A 10,233-nucleotide genomic window follows, 5' to 3' on the forward strand; every position below is an offset into this window, starting at 1 on the left:
TGGCGTAAAAACCCGGGAGACGGAGCTTGCAGTGAGCTGAGATCCGGCCACTGCACTCCACCCTGGGCGACACAGCGAGACTCCGTCTCAAAAAAAAAAAAAAAAAAGAAAAAGTGTTGTAATGTTGCTTAATAATGTCTGGCACATAACAAATGCTTGATAAATATTAGCCATTATGTATAGTTTGTACATACAAGCAGAAAAATAAAGCATAACAGAATAGGCATAGTTTGGACATACATAATTTGCCCTAATGATTGTAAATTTTACTTTTGAAATTGCAGACATTAAAAAATTAAGGTGACTTTGAGCATCAGAAAGTTGAGCATTGTAACTGATTTTTTTTTTTTTTTTTTAGTAGTCTTTTTTTTTTTTTTTTTTAGATAGAGTCTTGCTCTGTCGCCCAGGCTGGAGTGTAGTGGTGCAATCTTTGGCTCACTACAACCTCCACCTCCGGCATTCAAATGATTCTCATGCCTCAGCCTCCTGAGTAGCTGGAATTATAGGCGTCACGCCTGGCTAATTTTTATATTTTTTGTAGAGATGGCGTTTCTCCATGTTGGCCAGGCTGGTCTTGAACTCCTGACATCAAGTGATCCACCCATGTCTGTCTCCCAAAGTGCTGGGATTACAGGCATGAGCCACTGTGCCTGGCCATATAATCGATATTTTTTAAAAGAAAGCACTCCTTTACTGTGTGTTGATATTCAAAATCAGATTAAGTTACTCGAAATCAGATGAAGTCAGTTGTATAAAGCCTTACCTAAGGATACCAGATGTTAAAAGAATTGTTCCAAACATACTTATGAAAATGTTATTCATGATTTTGCTCATTTCTGTGTAGCTACTGTTTTTTGTTTAGACATTCTACTATAATGGGGGATGCTTAAAGACTCCTTTGTGTGGAATTCTGTATTGGAGCAACCTTTATCATCAGAACAACTAATAATGTTGTTGCAGACTTTGGCACTATTACTGTAGAGTGAAAAAATGTTTTCATAAAGTGCCACATTGTGTTAGTAAATGAGATCTGGAAGATGGAGATGGACTATGAACAGAGACGGAGCTAGCCTGCTCTCCTCACATGCCGAAATAAAATGTTCCATTTTGAAGCCTGGCTTCATTATATTCTTGGATTTTGAAACGTATACTATTCTGGTCATTGTAACACAGTGTAGTTATACTGTAGTTAATCATGCTATCAGTCAACTTGTAAAACTCAATATAATTGTTTTGTTGTAAAATACAATTATAATAAAAGTTATAATGAGATGAGAGGGATGGTGAGCCCTTGGAGAGCTATTTCCTGACTTCAGACCACTATTGTTTGTCTGGATTGTTTATTGGACTCAGAAGTCTCTGCTCATGTCCTCTGTGTTCCCCTTTTCGCCACCTACCTTTGAGGCTGCCAAGGTGGGGAGGGCAGATGCCTTTGTGTATAAAGGCTGCATACATGTTTTTGCTGGGGACAAGTGGGAGCTGTGTCCCCTGGAGAAAGTAGGGTCATTTTCTGAGAACTTAGAACACAGGCTGTTTGCTTAACCCAATGCTCTGTCACCTAAAGGAAAGACCTCTTACTAATTTGACTGCTAGATGTTTTTTTTAATTTTCTTTTTCTGCCCTGCTGGAGCACCACTGATTAAATTGCACAAAGGCACCAATGTGTTGTTTAGTGGTGGCTTGATTTCCAGGTTCTGTAGGAAATAGGTGAGCTTCCCTCGTGCCCAATTTCATATCCAACCCAGAGCCAATACTTGGAATCCTGAGGATTTTCCAAACACTCTTGTCATCCTCTTGCCAGTGAAAGGAGTCAAGAGGGGGCTCCAGGAAGAAGTCATCTAGACTCCCATTGCTAAGCCAAAAATGTTCTTGTGTTGGGGCTTCCTATCTGTTAGGAGCATTTTCCCTTCTCTAGCTGGCTTCTATTAGGAGCTGTTCGTGGCAGAATCCCTGTTATGGTGAGCAGGGCTGTGGTCCACACCTTTACTGCTTCACCCCAGTGCCCCACTGGGCTCCTGTTTAGTGTCGTCCTTTTGTACTTCCAGGCTAGGTTTTTCCTTCCTATGGGTTGAATCGCTGGCTGGCTGGTATCTTTCACATTCTTGTGGTTTCTAAACTCTAGTGGGAATTCCTTGGTATAAATCTGGGAATGAGCACAGGTAAGGACAGTGAGTTCAAATGTCCATTGTACACTAGAAGTGCTAACTGTTCTAGTACATGGAGGTTCACAAAAGGTGAGCTGCATAGCTCAGGTTAGTGATAGTGCTTTTGTGGGTCATAGGAGTTTGTCAATTTGTAGGTCATAGGAGTTTGTCAATTAGACTAGAGCAGGAAAGTTACTTACCTTGAGAAATGGCATAATCTCATTTTTCATATCGCTGTAGATATCTGGGACCCATTTTTTTTTTGTCAGCACTTCTTAATTTTATATGTTTACTGACAGAATATCTGAACTTCAGGTACCTTAGAGCAAGGCCTCTCAAACCTTACAAAGATCTGCAGATTCCCTGGAGGCATTGTAAAATGCAAACTCGGGCCAGGTGTGGTGACTCATGTCCATGATCCCAGCACTTTGTAATGCCAGCAATTCAGGAGGCCAAGGCAGGCAGATTGCTTAAGCCCAGGAGGTTGAGACCAGCCTGGGCAACATGGTGAAACCGCATCTCTACAAAAAAGTGTGTATGTGTGTTGGGGGGCCTGAGGTGGGAGGATCATTTGAGCCCCGGAGGTGGACATTGCAGTGAGCGGAGATGGTGCCACCGCACTCCAACCTAAGTGACAGATGAGACCTTGTCTTTCAATAAATAAATAAATAAATAACAGAATCTCAGGCAGGACCTGAGAGTCTGCATTCCTAACAAGGTCCAGGAAGACCTTATCAGCCTTCTCTCACTCAACAGGACTTTGACCTTTTCCACCTTTTTCCAGTTTTACCCCAAAGTCCCACCTTACACAGCCATTTTTATTTTGTTTTATTTTATTACTAGAGCCATCTCTAGTGTGCCTGTTTGCTTTAATATCAATGAAATGTATATTGATGTACATTTTTTAAAAACCTTCTGAACTATTGAATGCATTTCCAAGATAATGTATACAAAAAGTAGTTGCTCTTATTTTGAAAACGTTTTTCTCTTTAAGTTATGTGGCCATGTTCCAATTTTACAGAAATGCTTTTTTGAGCACCTCTAGTTTACATAAACCCTTTGCCAGAGACAGCGGCTTTTAACCTAACAACATTGATGTGAATTCTGGAGGCAAAAGGCCCTTAGATAAGTAAGTGCTGCTGTGGCAGGTGAATTTAAAATGTAGGGAGACAGCATGGACAAGGGAATAATGACTCTGTGGATGAGATGTCCTGGGAAGAAATTCCCATTAGGAAGGCTGTAATGCACATGGGCTTCATATCGATGCCTGCTGTATCTGTTCCAACCTCTCCTGGCCCTGTGATGCCCCACCTCCACCCCCATCCTGGACCAGAGAAGGCCCCAGTGCCTCAGTTGAATTTCCTTTTAATATACACAATATCAGTCTTTTTTTTTTTTTTTTTTTTTGAGATGGAATTTTGTTCTTGTTGCCCAGACTGGAGTGCAATGACACCATCTTGGCTCACTGCAACCTCCACCTCCCGGGTTCAAGCGATTCTCCTGCCTCAGCCTCCTGAGTAGCTGGGATTACAGGTGCCCGCCACCATGCCTGGCTAATTTTTGTATTTTTAGCAGAGATGGGGTTTCATCATATTGGTCAGGCTGGTCTTGAACTCCTGACCTCAGGTGATCCGCTTACCTTGGCCTCTCAAAGTGCTGGGATTACACAAGTGAGTCACCACACCTGGCCCAGAATATCACTCTTCTTTCTGTTACATGCACACAGAGATACACACACACACACACACACACACACACAGACACACACATAGAGAGAGAGAGAGACAGAGAGAGAGACAAGAGAGAGGAGAGAGGCTCTAAGAGACCAAGACTCTCAGGAAAGCCAGGACTGTCCTTGGTAGGACCCTGTCTCTTAAGGTCTGAATGCTCCCTTTAGTGTTGAGACTGCAGGAGCAAATTGTCTCCCCAGTCCCACGCAGGGGCATCAGTGGCCTTCACATCCCCATGCCTGCAGGGAATTGACTTTTTTGAGGGTTTCTGCAAGTTTACTCAATGTAGTGTAGTATGTATTCCACCTTTATTTCTGGTTAATAAAGTGGAAAATGAGTGTTCTAATTTGCAAAAGAGAATAGGAGGGAGATACAACCAGGTTCTTGCTTGTGAAAGAGGGAAGAAACTCTCTGACAAACAGAAAACAGTTGGTTCCAGGATAAGCCTCAGGGTAAGTTATAAAAGTTCTCATTTCAATTTGAGCTTGTTTATTGTTTTAATGGAGTAAATATAGATTAAGCTTCATGAGGAAAGATACATGTCACTATTTTCAGTCTTTTTTGAAAGTTCATTCTGAATTTATCCCTGCCTCATTTCAAATGGGTTTGATACAGCCCACAAAGATACACCTACAAAGATTAAAAAATAAAACAAAATACACAAGGAGATGAGGTGGAAAGAAAAGAAGCAGGGAGTATGGTCAGCACATGAAATATTTTCTAGAAGATGCTATTTACTTGTTAGAAGTGAGGTACGAATTCAGCCAAGAGCCTCCAGGCTCCTTGAGTCAGTGATAGGATTCATAATATTGAAAAGAGTAACGTAAAACCATTTTTTCCTGGGCTGAGACGTGGAAGAAACACCTCATAAAAGGATTCCTGTGTGTGTTTTGAACTGTGCTCCCAGCAACATTACTGAAATAAATAGTACAGTGTTTTGTGGGGTCATTTTTCAATCTGTCCCTTGCTAGAGGTTGATGGCATAATGCCTATGCATAATTCAGTGAAGCCTTTTCTATACGGGCCCCAAATGATAGAGTCTAAGCCTGCACCTCTCTGGCTGCCTCCAGGGATGAAATGACAGTGTCTGGAAACGGATGGACACCATATCCATGATACAGTCTTCCGTGAATATGATTTTGCTCAACCAAACTATGTTTTTAGAATATGTTAAGTTAAATGGAAATATTTTAGATTAATCGGTGGAACATTTGTGCCTAAAACTTTTGATAGCAGAAAGTCAACAACTTTAATTTCAGGACAAGTATATACAAAATAGAGTAAATCCAGTGACTTATACTCATCACTCCATTTCCTAATTTATGTAGTGAGAGCATTTAAATGTTTCATCCAGGTCCTTTTTGTCTCCAAAGCCCTCTGTAGTAGCCAGGATCTTGGCAAGAAAGAGCTGACATTCTCACACTGGGTAATCGAGGCACGTTCAATAAAGAGACGATTTATCAAGGGAGGGCAGAGCTTTGGGAACCAGTAAGGCCTAGTGCAGTGCCTGGGGCTGGCTAGAGCAGGGAGCCATTCTCATCTGTAGGCCTGAAGGCAAGAGGGAAAGGAGTGGTTATGGAAATTAGAGATTAGCTTTAAGGAATTATTTGACAAAAGCCATAGAGGGGTGCAACCAATCGTGGTAGGGAGTTGAGTTGGAGAAATGGCTACCTCAGTTTCACCCCTTTCCCCTCTCATCTCCTAACGGTGGCCCCTGTCGGTCAAATCCAGCAGGAAGCCAAAGGGTTTCCATGTACCTCGGCCTCCAGGGGCACAAATGGGTGAAGAGTGGTGGAGAGGTTGGAGGGGCAAGTGGAAGAGCCCTAGCACTTTCCATAACTTCATATTTCTAAACAAATGCTTTGAGTCTTTCCTCGAGGTAAGGAAATTCTGCCTTCCTGTCAGCTTCAGGAGGGCCCTTATCTCTGTGGTTACCAGTGTGGCTCCAGGGCCCCCTGGGAAGTACACTTTAAGAAGGATAGTAGTAGGTCAAAGCAATGATCAAACTCTACAGTGCTGAAGAAATCAAACAGAAAGGACCAGCTGATGGCTTTGTCAGATTTCTTCAAGTCTTTGTTGTCCTAGTCCTAATGAAATCTGTAAGAAGATAGTTTTCAGGCTGGAGGGTAAAAATAAAACCTTCATAAAATTTCATGTGCTGCTTTCATCTTTCTAGTGTTGGAGAAAGCTCCCCATTTTCTGATCCATACATCTCACAGATACGCAACAATATGGTATTGTGGACTCTCCTGTGTGACTGCCTCTACTGTGAAGAACCCCCTCTGAGCTGGTATTCACTGATGTGAGAGCTTGAAGCAACATTGCCTACGCCACAAAAGCATGATTTGAAATTAAGCATGGGTATGCACTCTCTTGAGGGAATTACAGTGGATTTTCTCCATGCTTTTCAAACCATTAGTGCAGTTTTCAAAAAGTTTGATTGGGATAGAATTTATAGACAAGAAAATTTATCCATTTTAAGTGCCTATCTCCATGAATTTGGGCACACATATACAGTTGTGTAATTACCACACAATTAACATATAGAATTTTTTTTTCACCTCCAAAAGTTTACTTAGGCCCCTTTGTGGTCATTCTCTCCCTAACTCCAACTCTAAGCAATCTGTGATCTGACTTTTGTCACTTTAGTTAGAATTTCATATAAATGGAATTTCATGTGTATATATACACACACATATATATGAGATATGTGATATTCATATTTTAGAACCAGCCTTTATACATGGTAACAATATTTATTCAAGTATATACACATGGTAAAAATGACCTGGGTAGTATAAGAGGATTTAAAATAAAAAGATGAGTCTGCCATACCCCACTGTTTCTCATTTCTAATCCCACTTCTCAGAGCCAACAGCATCATGTAACCTTTAGTTCCTCTGGAAGTTTTAATTAATATACAAATCATTGTTTCTTTCCTTTCCTTTCATTTTCCATTTTTTTTTGGGGACACAGAGTCTCACTTTGTCCTGTCACCCAGTCTGGAGTGCAGTGGTGCAATCTCGGCTCACTGCAACCTCTACCTCCTGGGTTCAAGCGATTCTCATGCCTCAGCCTCCCAAGTAGCTGGGACCACAGGCATGAGCCACCACACCTGGCTAATTTTCATCTTTTTAGTAGAGATGGGGTTTCACCATGTTGGCCAGGCTGGTCTCAAACTCCTGGCCTCAAGTGATCTGCCCACCTCAACCTCTCAAAGTTGTTTTACTTCTTTGGTGAATGTATTTATAGGCTTAGTAAAGCAAAGTCAGGAAATTTCCTTTTTCCAGCAAAAACATGAAATTTAAAAGCATGAGGCACATGATAAAAATTAGCTGGCAATAAAAATTTTACAACTAAAGTCTCCTTATTTGGCAATTAACTGAGTCAGAACATTTTCAGTCAATATTACAGAAACAAAACTTTCAGGGGACTATTTGTGAACTTGAGGCTACTTTCTTCGCACTTTTATAAACAATCATCTTTGAGATGACTGTGGTTTTCCCTCTAGAATAAGGAGTTGCAGATGCAAACAGGATGTCTTAGCAATTTACCTTCTCGATGGCTTCTTGGAAGTTGTAGGATTTGACTTCATCATCTAGCATATGGCGTCCAGTTTGCAGGTCCACCTTCTCCATGGACACTGCAAATTAGAACGTCTTCACTAAGCAGAGGGCTTCTCTGATGCTCAAAGATACTACTAATAGATTTGCCAGTGCTTGAGGACCTCACTTAAAGTAAGTACAAGGAGACTTCTTAATTCAGAAACAGACCCTTCTTACAGCAACCACAGTTTCAAGAGATTTGTTTAATTCAGTCTAACAACAACAACAACAACAAAGTGTGATCTTAATGAAGCCCAAACAACTATTTGTCTTTCTTGGTGTACTTATCCAGGCAAGTTGGCTAAAATGAGAATTCACTGAAACAGCAATAGCTTCACAGTTCACATCAGGAAAAGTACTGTTTTGTCACAAAATGAAATAGTTTCAGTAGTTCATATAAAAGTGAAATGTAAAACATGGAAGGAAATCAGTGAATATTTATCTTTAAAGTTGTTAAGACTTTGGGCTCTCCATTGACAACAGCTGCGTCTTTAAAATAGGAAGATGAGTGACATTAGGAACACAGGGTAGGAACTAGTGCCAAAGGAAGGCATTGAGTGACCAGAACCTGAGGACACTGTGTTTGCTGAACACACTTTCTTCCCGAAGCGGAAATGTCTGGGTGTTCACATGTTGTGTGGCTGGAGTAACCTTCCCCCACTGGTTACCATCTTCCCAGTTTATAACTTTTAATAATACTTGTAAATTTCTATTTCCTGTTTATCCTCTTTCAACAGTACATTTTGATTCTCTACTTTCTGCCCTACCTCTTCCTTTCTTCCTCCCACCTTTACTGTGAGACTATAATGTTTGATACCATACGTTCTGAGATTTAAATGGTCATCTGGGCTTTATATGTAGGTTGATTCTTGAAAGATAAAAGCTGAAAATAGGTTTTGTTTCAGCAGATAGGGGTATGCTCTGATTGCTTTCCTTCTCTGTGGTTCCTACACCACAGCATCTTTAATAAATGAGTTTAAATATATTCTCTTTCCAGTGTGCTCACTGCATCGTGCCACATTTTAGCAGACTTCCTATTTGCACTTGACTTTCTTTTACATTTTCCCCTTCCTGGAGTTTCTTACTGACTTTCATTTTTCTCATTGGAAGACACATAGAATGCCTTCTGCTGTGCCTTCTACGCCCACGCTCCACCCTTTTTCACCCTGCTCTGCCTGTATAAGTTGCATCAGCAGACAGCCAGGCTTAGGGACTTCTGGCTGGGTTCAGCCAACAAGGAGCCAGGTAGGTGATGAGCAGGAGTGGGGAGAGTTAGCTCGGGGTTCTTTCTGCTGTGAGATTGCCTCCGTTTGGCTGTGTACATCTGCTGAAAATTACTTTCCCTCTCAAGATAACTTTTTTCTTTTTTTAATGGACCCTTGACCTTTTTTACTTGGGTAAAATACTCTATTGGTCCCTGGGGCTTGGAGGAGTGATAGTTCCACTTTTGCTAGCCCCCTGTTATTGCACTATCTCTTTTTCTTTTTCTCACATTTTGGCAAAAAGACCCCAAATTATCCTAATCTGAGGGTGCCATTGGTTTCCTGTTGGGATTTTGACTGATGCAATGGGGTAGGAGGAGGAAGCAAGATATATTCAGAGATCAGAGTTTGTTCACCCATTCCTATTTAAGATGGAAGAACCAAGAGGGCTGGCAGGTCTCTCTGTGTACTTGGCTGGGAGGATCTTCACTTTATGGGGATCAGATGGGGAGCCCTCTATCCGACACTACATCTCACCCCTAGAGCCCCCTCTCTCCTTAACCATTTTTTATTTTTATTTTTTGGTGTTAGAGAAAGGGTCTTGCTCTGTTGCCCAGGTTGGTTGGAGTGCAGTACTGCGATCATAGCTCACTATAGCCTCAACCTCCTGGGCTCAGGCAATCCTTCCACCTCAACCTCCTGAGTAGCTAGGACTATGGGTGTGTGCCACCATGCCTGGCTATTTTTTAAATTTTTTGTAGAGATGGGGTCTTGCTGTGTTGCTCAGGCTGGTCTTGAACTTCTGGGCCCAAGCAGTCCTCCTGCCTGGGTCTCCCAGAATGTTGGGATTACAGGTGTGAGCCAACCATACCAGGCCAAAATGGTAACAGTCTTAATTCTGGGTGTGGGTGGAAGGGGGTGTGGGTTTTATATCCATGACGTCTGCTTCAGTTCTCCTTAGTTTAATTTCTTTAACGAAGAGCTTTCTGTGTTTTTTATTTTGTTTTGCTTTTTGTTTGAGCCTGCTGATAAACTGCTTAAGCTTTGTGCCTTGGGGCAGGAAAAGCAAAGAGGAGTTGATTTCATAATACACTAACCCACTTACCCCACTAAATTTTAGCAGTTTAAAACATCAATCACTTTATTATGTTTACAGATTCTGTGGGTTAGGAATTCAGAAAGGGCATGATGGGGAGGTCTCTTCTGTGTTCCACGGCATCTAGGACCTCTGCTGGGATGGCTGGGGCTGGAGTAGCTGGACTGGGAATGGCCAGGATTGCAACAGCTGAGGCTGGTACTGCAGGAGACCAGGGCATATTTCGGTCCTTATCTCAACCGCATAAGACAGACACTCCCAGAGTAGTTGTTTCTAGACCCCGCCCACGGAAGGCATTCCTTTCCCAGGGTCTTAATTATTAATATTCCTTGCGAGGAAAAGAATTTAGCGATATCTTCCCTACTTGCATGTCCATTTATAGGCTTTCTGCAAGAAGAAAAATATGACTCTATTCTGCCCAACCCTGCAGGCAGTCAGATCTTATGGTTGTCTTCT

The sequence above is a fragment of the Mandrillus leucophaeus genome, unplaced genomic scaffold (genome assembly GCF_000951045.1).
Source record: "Mandrillus leucophaeus isolate KB7577 unplaced genomic scaffold, Mleu.le_1.0 Scaffold491, whole genome shotgun sequence".
Taxonomy (NCBI): Eukaryota; Metazoa; Chordata; class Mammalia; order Primates; family Cercopithecidae; genus Mandrillus; species Mandrillus leucophaeus.